This window comes from Lissotriton vulgaris, chromosome 8 (assembly GCF_964263255.1).
Source record: "Lissotriton vulgaris chromosome 8, aLisVul1.2, whole genome shotgun sequence".
In the NCBI taxonomy this organism is placed as follows: domain Eukaryota; kingdom Metazoa; phylum Chordata; class Amphibia; order Caudata; family Salamandridae; genus Lissotriton; species Lissotriton vulgaris.
In genome coordinates, this window is record NC_141696.1 from 593762153 (window position 1) to 593777167 (window position 15015).

A 15015-nucleotide genomic window follows, 5' to 3' on the forward strand; every position below is an offset into this window, starting at 1 on the left:
TTACAATCAACATCAGTGATCTTTTTCGGAACGGGCGTCCCCCACATATTCGGCGGTCTGCCAAAGACCACTTCGTACGGGGATAGCCCTGATCTTGAGTGGGCGACCATTCTCATGTAGAATAGTGCCACGGGCAGGGCGACTATCCAGTCGACCCCTTTTTCCTGACAGATCTTGGCAAGACGGATTTTTAGTGTCTGATTATGCCTTTCTACAAGGCCAGCTGCTTCGGGATGTCGGACACAGTGGAACCTCCACTGATATCCTAGCAAGAGGGAAACTTGTTTCATCAACTCGGACGAGAACGGCTGTCCGTTATCTGAGTACACGACACGGGGCAAACCGTACCGTGGGAAGAATTCACGAACCAACTGTCTGGCTGTGGTCGGAGCAGTGTAGTCTGGGACTGGGTATGCTTCGGTCCAGCGGGACAGAGCACAAACGATTACAAGAACATACTTAAATCCTCTACAGCTATTCATCTGGATATAATCCATCTGGAGGACTTCAAAAGGGTGATCGGGAGGATGAAATCCACCTTGCTCAACAGGGACACTTTTACCTGGATTGAACTGACAACAGATCATGCAAGTACGCACTTTCTGTTTTGCTGCTGCTCGTAAGTGTTTGTTGTACCAGAGATTCTGTAAACTGTCTAACATGGCTTTCTCTCCAAGATGGGCAGGACTATGTGCTGTATTTATCATGACTTGAACCATTGAGTCGGGGAGAAACCATATAGATTTTCCCTTTGTCACCCAACCTTGGTCTGTCTGAATCCCTCCTAGTTCAGTCCATTTCTTTATCTCCTCTGGAGTAGCATGTGTCTGGATGTCAATTACGTCTAGGGCGGGATCTCTAACTGTCATACACTGTGTTTGTACTATTGTCTTTGTCACATCAGTAGTCTGGGTGTGAGTCAATGCTGTATGTTTTGCTGTCTGGTCTGCCAGGTCGTTACCCTGGGAAACAGGATCTGTGACTTTGGTATGTGCCTTACACTTCATGACTGATATGCCCGAGGGCAAATGTATTGCTTCTAACAGTGCTTGAATAAGGGGGCCATGTTGTATCTTGGCCCCATGAGAAGTCAGAAAACCTCGTTCTTGCCAGAGGACTCCGAAGTCGTGTACAACTCCGAAGGCATAGCGGGAATCTGTGTATATGTTAACATTTCTGTTCTTGGCTAGAATACAAGCTCGGGTCAGAGCGATGAGCTCTGCTGCTTGAGCAGACAGTGTGTCAATACGATGTGTTTCTTTAATTTCAGTTTCAGTGGTCACGGCGTACGCGGCCACTAATTCTCCTGTACTTGTTCTCATGCATGAACCATCCACATAAAGTGTCAGGTCTGGATTTGTCAATGGGACATCTGTCAAGTCTCGTCTAGGCTTAGTTACTGCATTAATTATTTCTATACAATCATGCGGAGCTGGATCTGTCGTAACTGTAGGTAACAGTGTTGCTGGGTTCAGGATGCTGCAACGTCTGATTTCTATGTGTGGCTGGAATAGTGTTAATTCATAACCTGTCAGTCGTGCTATAGTTAAGTGTTGAGTCTGGGTTCTGTTTAACAAAACCTCTACAGAATGTGGTACTTGAACTGTTAACTGATGACCTAAAACAATTGAATCACTTTGTCTTATTGCTAACGCTGTTGCTGCTACTGACTTTAAGCACGCAGGGAGTGCTTGAGCTACTGAATCCAATGTACTAGAAAAATAAGCACAAGGCTTATGTGAACCTGCTTGGTCTTGAGTGAGGACAGACAACGCTGTGCCATCACGTTCTGTAACAAAAAGTGTAAACGGTTTACTGTAACATGGTGTCGCTAAAACTGGTGCTTGGCATAAAACTTTCTTTAATTCTTCAAAAGCTTGTGTGTGTTCCTGAGTCCAAGGGAGGACAGTCGAAGTTGCTGCCTCCTGTGTCGTTAACTGGATGAGTGGTTTAGCTAGAAATGCATACTGGGGAATCCATTGTCTGCAGTACGAGGTGAGGCCTATGAAGGCCCGCACTTCCTTTTGTGTCTTGGGTTGCGGCATGTTCACAATTAACTGAATGCGATCGGGAGTGAGCTGTCTCCCCACTTTGGACAGTAAGTGACCCAAGTACACAACTTGCTGAACACAGAATTGTAGCTTCGAAGGAGACACCTTGTGTCCCTTGTCGGCCAGGAAATGTAAAACTGTCAGTGATGCTTTTTCACATTCGGGCTCACTTCGTGCGGTGATCAGCAGATCATCGACGTATTGTAGTAAAGCGGTGTTAACTGGCATTTGAATACAATCTAGTTGTCTTTTCAGTGCTTGACTATAGATGCTGGGGCTTTCTGTGAATCCTTGAGGTGCGCGCGAAAATTTGAAACTGCGTCCATTTAAACAGAATCCGAAGAGATATTGGCTCTCGGGATCAATAGGCACGCTGAAGAAGGCGTTCTTGAGATCAATTACAGTAAAGAACGTTGCTTCTGAATCAATAGCAGTCAATAGAGATGATATATCGGGGACCACAGGATACTGTGGGATAATGCATTTATTCAATTCTCGAAGATCAATCACCAGCCGATATACTGGCGGTGCATTGGGATCAGTACGTTTAAGAATCGGAATTATGGGTGAATTACAGATATTGGAGTCGGTTTCGACGACCACTCCTTGGGCAATGAGCTCTTCAATGATTTTCAGTAAAGCCGCTACAGCATCGGGTGGTAACTTGTATTGTCTGATTCTGGGTAATACAACACCTGCCTTGAGGGTAACACGGTATGGTGTAATGTGCATACATCCTACATCAGTTGGGCCTTTTGCCCACAGGTAATCAGGTACATTTTTCAATCTGACGTCAAACTCACGAAGAACGTAATGACCCTTGAAATCCCGTAGAAAGAGTCTAACTCCCTCCGGGGAGCAGCATATTATAGCCCCTAGAGCCTTCAGTGTTTTAATTCCTAACAGATTTTCCGGACATGATTTTGTTAGTAACAGGTCTGTAACGCGTGATAATGGACCCACAGCCAGGGGAACTGGTTCTGATACTTCATTTACAATAGGCTGTCCTGAAAACCCAAGGGAAACATTTTGTGAGCCTGAGAGGGGTGCCCCTGGAACTTCGTCATGACTTATTGTAGTGCGACTTGCCCCTGTGTCAATTAAAAACTTTCTATCTTTCCCCAATACTTGACTGTGTACATAAGGACCTTCTTGATCTACAGGAATCTCGATAAGAGGCAAGCCACCTTCCCTCTCTAGGCTGTTTCATGTATATCGGGAATATTCGGGGTAAGCAGACTGAGCATATTGGTACATCTGTTGTGAGACTTGTTGAGTTGCAGCAATGGGCTGTGGCTGTGGTACTGCTACGGTTTGTGCTGTCTGTGCAGATGCATGCATGGGCTGTGTATTCTGTGTAGACTGATGCTGGTTATGGTCTTGTCTAGGAGGATGCGGTCTCTCTTTAGTTTTTCCTGTCGCTATGTTATGTTTCAGAACTGCGCATTCGTGTACGTAGTGACCTGGCTGCTTGCAATAATTGCATGTCCCTTTCACAGGAGCTGCAGTGTGACTTGTCTGGGTCGTACCTTTTCTGTGACTGTCGGATGGAACCGTCTGCGCTACTAACATTTTCATTTTCGTGTCTTTCATGCGCTTCTGTTCCTGGTCTTGTTCTTCCCTAATTCTATTCTGGTGATATTGTAACATTTGTAACATCTGGGATGGCGTATTTGCTTGCCATGTACTCTCGACTTTATACACTCTATTTTTAACTAACGGTAGGGAATTCTCGACTAACTTTGATACGAAAAGATGTGGGTACGACTCGCTACTTGGCTGGAGGCCACTATTGATAATAAAACATTTCTCGAATCTAGAATAAAAGTCGCTAGTATCTTCATCATGTTTCTGTTTACAGGACGAGATTGCGTCCCAATCCTCCTTTCTAGTTGTCAATAATCTGGGCAGGACCTGTACTATTAAACCTGGTAATGCTTTAGTTTTGTCCCCAAGGCCTAACCCTGGAACCCGTTTCTTTTCTTCATCCTCTATTTCTGCCCAGGCAATCTTTGCGTCTCCCACCTCCCAGTCCTTTTCCTTTAATTTCTCGAATATACCCGTAGGCAATAATACTTTCAACATTTTCATGATATCATCATATGTGTAGTCCCCCATCAGTAACATGTCTTTGAGCTCTCTATGAAAACCTGCAGGGTCTTTATCATGGCACGGTACTAATTTCTTCATTTCTAACAGTTCTAACTTAGTCAGAGGCGTGTGCACATACACGCGTTTCAAAATTTTATCCTCACCCATAACAGGGTGCACTTCTCGCAAGGGGTTCTGACTTTCTATACCACTCCCGCACTGCATATGGTACATTTTCCTTTCTGGGGGTGGGGCGGGAACATATTCAGGACTTACAAAGGTATCATATCTGCGTCGTTGTTCTAGAATTATTTGAACTAATTTAGTGCTTAGGCCTCTCCATCTATCCATCAGTAGTGCTTCTAGTGTCTCATGTAAGGGACCTGGATCGGAATAATGTTTTCTGTACTTAATGAGAAGGTGCTGAATCATATATATACCTGCTAATTTCTGTTCGTCGGGGGAGAGGTTCAGAAATGTCTGTGCTACGGTGTCATCATTATATATGTCTGCATTTTCGGCCCATGATACCGCTGATCGGGCTAATTCTTGTTCATCCATAGAATTGAGTACATGGTACCCAACTCGATCTCGAAGCCGTTTATCAGTTTCCTGGAACTGATGCTCAGCAGAATTCGGATTCGTTAAGGCAGAGAAGAAAACTCTCTTGCTTTCTGGACGGATACCCTTCCTAAGATAAGTTCCCTTACCTACATATGCTATAGTGCTTGTAGTCGGTTCTAGTTCTTCAGATTCTTCTTCCTCCTCGGAGGGAGCCTTTTCTTTCTCTTTCTCGTGTACTGCTATCACTGCTTTCTTAATCTTTTTATACATGGCCTCTATGCAATTTTGTCTGTCATGTTTTCCATCAGCTATATTTTGACCCCACTTGTTCAATGCATCTAATTCACTCTGATCTGTTCCGGGCCTGTCTCGTTCTCTTATTAGACAATTTATGAAAAATCGTAGTATCAGTGCTTGCATGTTAACTTTCTGTTTCTCCAGGGCATCCCTAATACTGTCGGGGTCCTTTCCCGTTTGAACGAACTCATATATTCTATCTAGGCGCTCCTTCATTCCTGCATAACATAACAAACTATCAGTAGCAGATCTTAACCGTAAAGACGCTAATACCATTAAGTCGTCCTGTCCAGGTTCTGGATCATATCTACAAACTGACATATTTTCTTTTAGTGCATCAAGACGGGACGAATTAGAAGAACGGGGGGATCTGTGCGTAAGAGGACTCTGCATACCTCTGATATTTAATCTGTGAGTCGGTGGCGGGGTCTGGAGACCCGCGGTCGCACCTCCTGAAGCGGAAGCTTGGGCATTATCTCTGTGTGTGGTCAGTATCTGAATTTGTCTTTTAGTAGGATCTGATTGAAGTGGTTTCGGCAGATCAGTTTTAGGTGAGGGAAGTGGCGGAGCTGGCGGAACGGGACTAGTCTTTTTCGGTGTCGGCTGAGAGTGATCTTGGGGGGCAGTACCACCCCCGGCCCTGTCAGTAGGCAGGGCACGAACAGGCAGATTGGTGTAAGCTGGCGCTACATCTTCGAGATATGAATTTAGGAATATGTCTTTAGTAGTCTTATGCATTACTTTAGTTGGAACTAATGGTGACGGCAAATTTTTCGGTATTTCTGAAATGGCGTCAGGGGTACCATCGGCCAAAAGATACATGTTGTTCACTTTGCCATTTAGGATACGATCTATTTGTTCTACTTTTACTCGAATTCCCTCAGTAATTAATTCGTTTTCTTGGGCCTTTTCTGATTCTTTAAGCCTGTCTTCTCTACGGAGTGCTCTATCAGCACGCTTACGTGATTCCTTACGCCAAAATTCTATGGCGTCTTTCTGAGATTGTCTAGCTTTCTTTTTCCGTAATATTTCTTCTACCTTTATGATGCACTCGGCATCCCATGTTCCGTTAACTGGCCATCGGTATCTTTCCTCTAAGTGCTTGGTATAATCGGTCCATAACTCTAGATACAAGATGGCGTCTATGCCATGCTTATTATACATGAAATTTCCTGGAGTGTCCCTAGGGGGGATTGGAATCTCTTCCTCTAACATCCCTTTCCTAGTTCCTATCTGCTTTAATTTGTTGAAAAACGGCATTGTGCCTACTTGATGCTGGAATGCTTGATCCTTGATACTTAATGTCAACTGTAACTATTTATACAAAAACACAATAATGCACAAAAACAATCACATTCATACCACGACATTAATCACATGAAACATTTAAAGACATAGCTAACTTCCCCCTACTCTGAATGTACCGCTCAACGATACAGATACACTGCTGTAACAGTGCAGAAATTCGGAATACTTTATATACTGCTAAACAGTACAGATACACTGCCTAAAAACAGTGCAGACCGGACTTGCGTACCCAAACCCGTCTAGATACGACCCAGCAATGGTACTCACCGGGAAGCACGGAAAACAGAAGGCCTCGGAAACTCGACTGGACTCGACTCGGAACTTCGGAAAACTTCGGAAAACTTCGGAAAACTTCGGAAAACTTCGGAAAACTGGTGGGCCTCTTCACACCTCGGACCTTGCTTCCTTCGGCTGGGCTCTGGTCGGGATCCTCCGCACTCCTCACCGCCTCGTCTGGGCACTGATCGCAGTCTTCGTCACCTCCGTGTGTCAGAGGGGGATGCAGGAAATCCTGCCAGTACACGTGTTGTCCGTCTAACTGATGGCAGGGGACACGGATTGCAACGCACCTTCCGGCGCGTGAGGTGGGGGAGGGGTCCCTATTCGGGCGCCAAAATGATGTAAATAATTAATTTACTCTCTTAATTTCTATGCAGGTAAGTACTTAATCAATAATAACTCAATCGGAATGAAGGAAAACAGAGTCCGTGGTGTAAGAGTTTCTAAGGGTTTTATTCCTCATAAAGGAATCAGGATATCATGTTCTGACCACCACACAGGGTGTCAGAAGGGATAGATGAGCGCGCCGACGTTTATTGACAATACATAGCTTATATACTTGATTTACATCATAATGTTCAATGTAAGAGGCGTAACAGCTGAGAGAAGACAAGATAACAGTATACACGTGGTGCTAGTACATCATCAAGAGGCGTAAACTAGGCGTAACTAGGCGTGTGTGCTAGAAACGTCACTGATAGGTGACGCAAGTGGGTGGCACCAAGGGGTGGTGCTAACAGAATGTTGCAATGTCAGCAGAAATCGGAAGCTTGGATGCGCGCGCAGCTGCATGACGTGTGATAGACGGGGTGCAGAGGACTTGACATTTACACTGACGGAAAGAGACAGAAGTCTGGCATGTCAGATCAACTTGTACTTCTATCATATCTGATATCTGATGTTTAGGAACTAAGCTATCTGGGCAGAAAGGTCTCTAGAGCAGAAGCTATTCTATACTTGCTGTGAGTGCGTGTATAAGCGCCTGAGTGTCTGTATGAGAAGCGTGGGGGCACGGGGCCTTCCATGGAAGCATGGCAACAGAGGCTATGAATTACTTGCATAAAGACAGGTCGGCCCTTTAGCCCTGTAGCTGAGGAGGGATGTTTACTGAAGCTAGTAGGCTGGAATGTATCTTCGGGGAGGAAAACAGATAACTCGAAGGTTATAGTCAATCTTGGCAGGCAGCAGGCTGAGCTGAGCACGGAGGGCCGCGCTAGAAGTAAGTCAGAGTTCACGGGTACGGGGGCTGCTTGGGCAGAGGCCCTCGCAGTCAGAAGCCAGAAAAGAGGCTCGGTGGCAGAGATTCAGGGCCTACTTTCAGCCAGGCTGAAAAACGTAGGAGTACACTTCAAAAAGACGTTGGCATAGCATACTCAGGAACGGACCATCAAACCCATTCATGGTGGGTCTGAAAGAGGACAAGTTAACGTTGGACGCAAATGTATTTGCGTCTTCATAGCTGGTACAGGAGGGAAGTTACATGCACTTTTAACTCGTACATGGAGTCGGTGGGGTACTCGCTAGGGAACACAACATGACCATAAAATTTATATTACCTCAGGCCGTGGAACCTAATATCTCAGCTAAAGTCTGGGAAGAACACTTTCATGCTCTCTATAAGGGAGCCGATACGGACACAGATGGGGCCTCAGCTGACCTAATGCCAACTATTGCCCCACAGCTAGAGGGGGATCTCTTCACTGAGGAAGAGGTGCGGGCTGCAATCTCTAGGCTGGCAGCTGGCAAAGCACCCGGCCTGGATGGGCTCCCGGGCGATCTTTTTAAACAAGAGCCAAACGTATGGGCTCCGTACCTATTGGTGATTTTTGATGCCGTCCTGAGGGGCATGGAGGTACCCTGTACTTGGCTGGGAGCAGAGATTGTCCCGATATTTAAAAAAGGTTCACCTCTGCTCCCAGCCAACTACAGGCCCATCAGCCTCATCGATGTATCACAAAAGCTATTTGAGAGGCTGATACTAGATCGCCTCCACGACTGGATTGAAGAGTTTTCTATTCTGAGCCCCTACCAGGCAGGATTCAGAAAGAAGATCTCCACAACGGATCAGATTTTCCGTCTCAATTTACTGTTTTGGAAAACGGTAACAATCGAGGGCGGCAGCTAATATACGGTCTTTGTAGACCTGCGTGCCGCCTTGGATTTGGTGCCAAGACCCAAATTGTGGTCCGTGTTAGTGGAGCTGGGCATTCCACCAGATCACTTGAATGTCTTGATGAGACTTCATCAAGACAGTTTTGCACGGGTCAGGTGTGGCAGGAATGGTCTGCTCTCAGCGAGATTCCCTGTTGACAGAGGGGTGAGACAGGGCTGTGTGCTTGCACCGACCCTGTTCTGCCTCTTTGTCAACAGGGTAATCGCCCATTTGGCTGGGATTAATGATATAGATGCCCCAAGGCTCAACCGCAGCAGGGTACCCGCAATCATGTTTGCGGATGACACCCTGCTGCTGTCAAAATCCCTGATGGGGATACAACGCGTCCTGGATGGTTTTGTGGGGAAAGGGGGCTGGAGATCAATGCCCTTAAGACCAAATTCATGACTCTCAGCCCCCCTCCCACAACGCGCCCAAATCCAACCATAGGCACAACGAGGTTAGAGAGGGTTCACACATTAGAGTATCTGGGGGTGACTATTAACCAAAACATGACCTGGGATACACACCGAACAAAGGCCAATCTTAAACTGGTGCAGTCAATGGGTGGAATTTCTAGGATAATAAATAGATCCACTTTCAAACCACTAGGTCCACTGCTCGAGATCTACAAAATGCAGGCGAGGGGGGCAGTTACACATGGTGGGGAACTGTGGGGGCACACATCCGGTCAAAACTTGTTGATCACAGAAAACAAGTTCATTAGGCAATTGGTAGCCTTACCCTCAAGCACCCCGCTTTTACCCCTTAGATTTGATCTGGGCCTGAGATCGATTGAGGAAGAACTGGGTCTAAAACCACTATCATTCTGGCGACGACTTTGGGTTACTACAGAGCTCCTGAATTACAGGATGGAGCTGAAAGAGATTTTAAATTTATCAAATACGGCGAAAATACCCTGGTTAAAATATATAAAAAAAGACATGTGAAAGTCTTGGAAGGCCTGAACTATGGCTAGACCCTGAAAACGCTTGTAGTAAGGTTTCACGTAAATGTTTAGCAAAGGATTATTATGATTTAAAACTAAACACCTTACTAGGGAATACACGGTTGGGGTCTTCAACAAACTTATTCATTCAATCTAAAGACTCCTACCATTTGGAACAGGTCCTTGATGGAATCTGCCCTGTACTTACCAGGAAGTTATTTCTGCAGTGGAGGTTTGGCACTCTTCCCCTCAGAGCATTTACAAGTACCTGGTCTCAGCCTTCATCCACTAAACAATGCCCTGCATGCTCATATCAGTTGGAAAGTGAATTACATGTTTTATTTTTCTGCAATGCCTACTTAAAATCCAGAAAGTACTGGCTTGTTCCTCTTCTCAAAAATGTGGGCTTTAGACAGTGCATTCCAGCTTTCAGAATGCTTAAGACGGACTTATCACCTCCGATTGTATTTGCAGTAGCTAAAATCTGGCACAAGCGCACTCGTCATATCCTGAACTCCAATACGGATCCGGCACAGGCACTACAATAATCTAATGCATAGTTAATTGTAAATTAGAAGGGACTGCAATTGATTTTACCAATTATAACAAATGAGATTTTTTTACAAAGCAGTCTGATTCTTATCTTGCACTAGCACTTTGAATTTGTAACATAAGATAATTACGATTATTTTTTAATTCTTGTCTTTCGGATTATGTATCATTATTGAGTGTTTTTAAATTGTGATGCAATCTTTTATGATCCAAGAAATGAATGAAATGATTTAAAATGCACATTAACTAGAGAAAGTGTTCATATTCAGACAGATTACAATTCAATTTATATTCTTAAAATATGTTTCTAAAACGTATATTAACTGTGATTGTGTATTTGAAAAAAATAAATGTAACCAATAAGAACCAAATCTTTTAGCATAACTTTTGTAACCTGACTATAACCAGGTACAGGTTCAAAGAAACACATTCAGAATAGTCCAGCCCCGCCTATTGAGATAAAAAAAAGTCTGTGACGTGTTCCTCAACAGTGTTCAAATGTACTTGTTCTGTTTCTGTTTGCTAAAGGTAATTCTACTTTTCGATGGATACTTATTATTGCAGATTCCCCTCTTTTAGAATGACCCCAGGCACTAGACTGGATCTGGTAATTTTCTCAGCAGTGCTCTCTCGCGCCTCACACTCGTGCTTCTGAGTGTTGGCTTAATTCTGCCTCGGATGTGATGAGCATAGCTGCATAAAATGCCACTCCTCTGCGATAACATCAGTTCCTTTCTTTCTGTGGATTTGAACGCAGATGAAGAGCTCCTCGTTGTAGGTGGATCATCTCTCCTTGCTTAGTCAGGAAGTACTGCCTCTTTTGGCCAAAGGGGCCATTGAGAGGGTGTCCCCTTCAAAATTAAGTCATGTTTGCTATTCCGACTACTTTCTGATGCCCAAAAAGTATGGAGGCCTCTGTCCTATTCGATACATCTCAGCTTTTGCCTGAATAAGGAGAAATTCAAGATGTTCATGTTAGCTCAGGTCCTGTCTGCTCTTGATCCAGTAGACTGGATGGTAGCACTGGACTTGCAGGACACCTATTTCCATATCCCCATCCTGCCTGCCCACAGGCATTACCTGCTGTTTGTGTTTGACCTCAAGCGTTGTCTGTTTGTTGTGCTCCCATTTGGCTTTCCCAGTGTCCCTCTGGTGTTCACCAAGGTGATGGCAGTGATTGCAGCACATCTGCGGCAGTCTGGGGTTCTAGTCTTTCCCTACCTCAACGATTGGCTATTGAAGGCAGACCCACCCCAGGCTGTAGTATCCCACCTCCAGACTATAGTGGACCTCCTACACTCTTTGGGGTTCGCTATCAACGTGTCAAAATCTCACCTGACAGTCTCTTTGATGCTGCCTTTGATTGGAGCTATTTTGGACACAGTGCAGTTTTGCGCCTATCCTCCCGAACAGTGAGTCCAGGATATTCAGGCTATGATTTCAAAGTTGTATCCTCTTTCCTGGATTTTGGTGAGAATGACTCTGAGGCTGTTGAGCGTCCTGGCATCCTGCTTCATACTGGCAACACAGGCCTTTTGGCTTATACAGGCTCTGCAGTGGGAACTGATGTTCCAATGAGCACTGAATCACGGAAATGTCTGACATGATCCAGATCTCTGAGGGAACTGCAAAAGAGCTGATGTGGTCCCTGGTGAACTGCAATTGGATCAGAAAAAGAATCCTCGTCCTTTTACACCCAGAGTTGACTGTAGTGATCGATGCGCCACTAATGGATTGGGGCGCAATATGGGAGGGATAGAGATCAGAGGACTCTAATCTGTAGTGGAGTCCCAGCTCCGTATTAACCTGCTGGAGCTGCAGGCAATTTGACTGGCATTAAACGCAATTCTTCCTCCGGTCAAGGGAAGGCTAGTTTAGGTATCCACTGACAACACCACTGATGTGTGGTACTGCAACAAACAGAGTGGGGGTCGGGTCATGAACCCTGTGTCAAGAGGCCCTGCGTCTCTGGACATGCCTGGAACTCCAGGGCTTTTTTCAGACTGTTCAACAAATTGCGGGCTCTCCAAACTCCAGAGCGGGTGAACTCCACTGTCAATGCTTAGCAGATCACGAAGGGCATCCCCATCCGAAGGTGATGCAAGGTCTCTTCTGAGATTGTGGACTCTTGTTCGGAGACGCTTTTTGTCTTAAAGTGCCTCTGCTATGCCTTTTTAGGTCTCGCGACCTATCAATGCGCGCAAACCAAGGGCTTTTTGGTGCGGTTTTCTTTGAGTTCACGTGAATCACGTGACCAAACAAGCACGCGCATCAGCCTCCCTCCCTCCCTCCTAATTGCATTTTTTCACGGCCGCACAGCACATCAAAGGGCTTCTCCCAGCGTGTGCTGTGCGGCTTCTCCTCCCCTAATTATTCATGGCTGGCCGGTGGCCGGCCGTACTTTCAGTTAGCTCACAGCCTCTCGTTCCTTAACCCAATAACACTTCATCTATTCCAGCCCTCTCTATTCATCCCTCGAACCAGTTCCTTTGTGCCAGAAATCCTCAACTAACGTTACCATCAAAATTTTAATCAAATTTACCATAAAGGACGCACGGAACGCTTTCCCTCCGAGCAGCAGGCTTAGCCTAATATCCAATTAACCGCTGGATGTAACCCTGGGTTCACAAGTACCGGGCTACTTACCATAAAGCGCCTCAAGCCCCATCAATGGTGGGGAAGCTCTATGCAACGCATTTACTATAAAATAAGTTACCATCCGCGGGATCAGAACCTGTGACCCGCAAGACACCCCCAGCTCTGTAGCAGGGCAGGGAATTGACCACGAGCCACGTGACAGACAACCTGTGACGTGCAGCGCACACGCAGACCACTGCAGCTGGAGGTGCATTAACCACCCAGGGTAACTCACAACAACCACGAGAGCGAGCAGTTTATAGACTCTCTCTCTGCCCCCCTTCTTTCTCTTCTCCCCCTCCCTCTCCTCTCTCTTTCGCTCTCCCTTTCTCTCTCCCTTTCTCTCTTCTCCCCTTCCCTCTCTCTTTCTTTGTCTCTCTCTCTCTCCCTCTCCCTCGTCCCCCCCCCCTCTCCCTCTCCCTCGTCCCCCCCCCCCCTCTCTCCGACCCTGTATCCGCCTGAAGTCGGTTAGACTGGTATGGTTGAGTTCTGCTGTAGTAACTCCTGCTTTTAAAACACTGCGAAGCTATTAAAAATAATGCATTGAAAAATGTGCGTCCGCCATTGTGTGCAGTGCACCACAACCATTACCATTACCAACCCAAAGCCCGGCGGACACAGCTCCGTAAAGCTGTTCACGGCGCTGAAAGGATGCCCTCTTCCGCCCCCTGAAGCCCCAGCTGCGCTCAGGGATAGTGAGTGATGTATAATTCATAGCGCCTCACTGCAGCTTCCGGGTGCGTGCACGTGCAAACCAGTTCCTTTGGTCCAGAAATCCTCAACTAACGTTACCATCGAAATGTTAATCAAATTTACCATAAAGGACACACGGAATGCTTTCCCTCCGAGCAGCAGGCTTAGCCTAATATCCAATTAACCGCTGGATGTAACCACTTACCCTGGGTTCACAAGTACCGGGCTACTTACCATAAAGCGCCTCAAGCCCCATCAACGGTGGTGAAGCTCTATGCAACGCATTTACTATAAAATAAGTTACCATCCGCAGGATCCGAACCCGTGACCCGCAAGACACCCCCAGCTCTGTATCAGGGCAGGGAATTGGCCACGAGCCACGTGACAGACAACCTGTGACGTGCAGCGCACGCGCAGACCACTGCAGCTGGAGGTGCATTAACCACCCAGGGTAACTCACAACAACCACGAGAGCGAGCAGTTTATAGTCTCTCTCTCTGCCCCCTTCTTTCTCTTCTCCCCCTCTCTCTCTGTCTCTCCCTCTCCTCTCTCTTTCGCTCTCCCTTTCTCTCTTCTCCCCTCTCTTTCTTTCTCTTTCTCTCCTCTTTCTTTCTCTATCTCGCCCCCCTCTCTCTTTCTCTCTCTCTCTCTCTCTCTCTCTCTCTCTCTCTCTCTCTCTCTCTCTCTCTCTCTCTCTCTCTCTCTCTCTCTCTCTCTCTCTCTCTCTCTCTCTCTCTCCCTCTCTCCCTCTCTCCCTCTCTCCCTCTCCCCCTCTCTCCCCCTCTCTCCCCCTCTCTCCCCCTCTTTCCCCCTCTCTCCCCCTCTTTCCCCCTCTTTCCCCCTCTTTCCCCCTCTCTCCCCCTCTCTCTCCCTCTCTCTCTCTCTTGCCCCCCCTCTCCGACCCTGTATCCGCCTGAGGTCGATTAGACTAGTATGGTTGAGTTCTGCTGTAGTAATTCCTGCTTTTAAAACACTGCGAAGCTATTAAAAATAATGCATTGAAAAATGTGCGTCCACCATTGTGGGCAGTGCACCACAACCATTACCATTACCAACCCAAAGCCCAGCGGACACAGCTCCGTAAAGCTGTGCACGGCGCAGAAAGGATGCCCTCTTCCGCCCCCTGAAGCCCCAGCTGCGCTCAGGGATAGTGAGTGATGTATAATTCATAGCGCCTCACTGCAGCTTCCGGGTGCGTGCACGTGAGTGCAGAGGCCGCGTGAACTGACCAATAACGTGTGCAGTCCTGCATGAGGCATATGCTTAGCAGAGACGTGCACACATAAATCAGGTGCAGTACACAAAACACCCACAGTACAGTGCACACTTCTCCGTGCTGTCAACGCTTCAGTAATGTGCACGTGCATATCACTGGATAGTGCGGTTCATTCACCAGCAAGGTAGTGTCAATTAAACAAGCTGTTCACATTATTCTCGCAGTG

The 15015-nt window shown here is 46.5% G+C and overlaps 1 protein-coding gene across 13 annotated transcripts in view; it reads left to right on the forward strand.

Moving 5' to 3' along the window:
- ST3GAL6 (ST3 beta-galactoside alpha-2,3-sialyltransferase 6) overlaps positions 1-15015 on the forward strand; it is a 614303-nt gene that overhangs the window by 461049 nt on the left and 138239 nt on the right. The window lies entirely within an intron of this gene.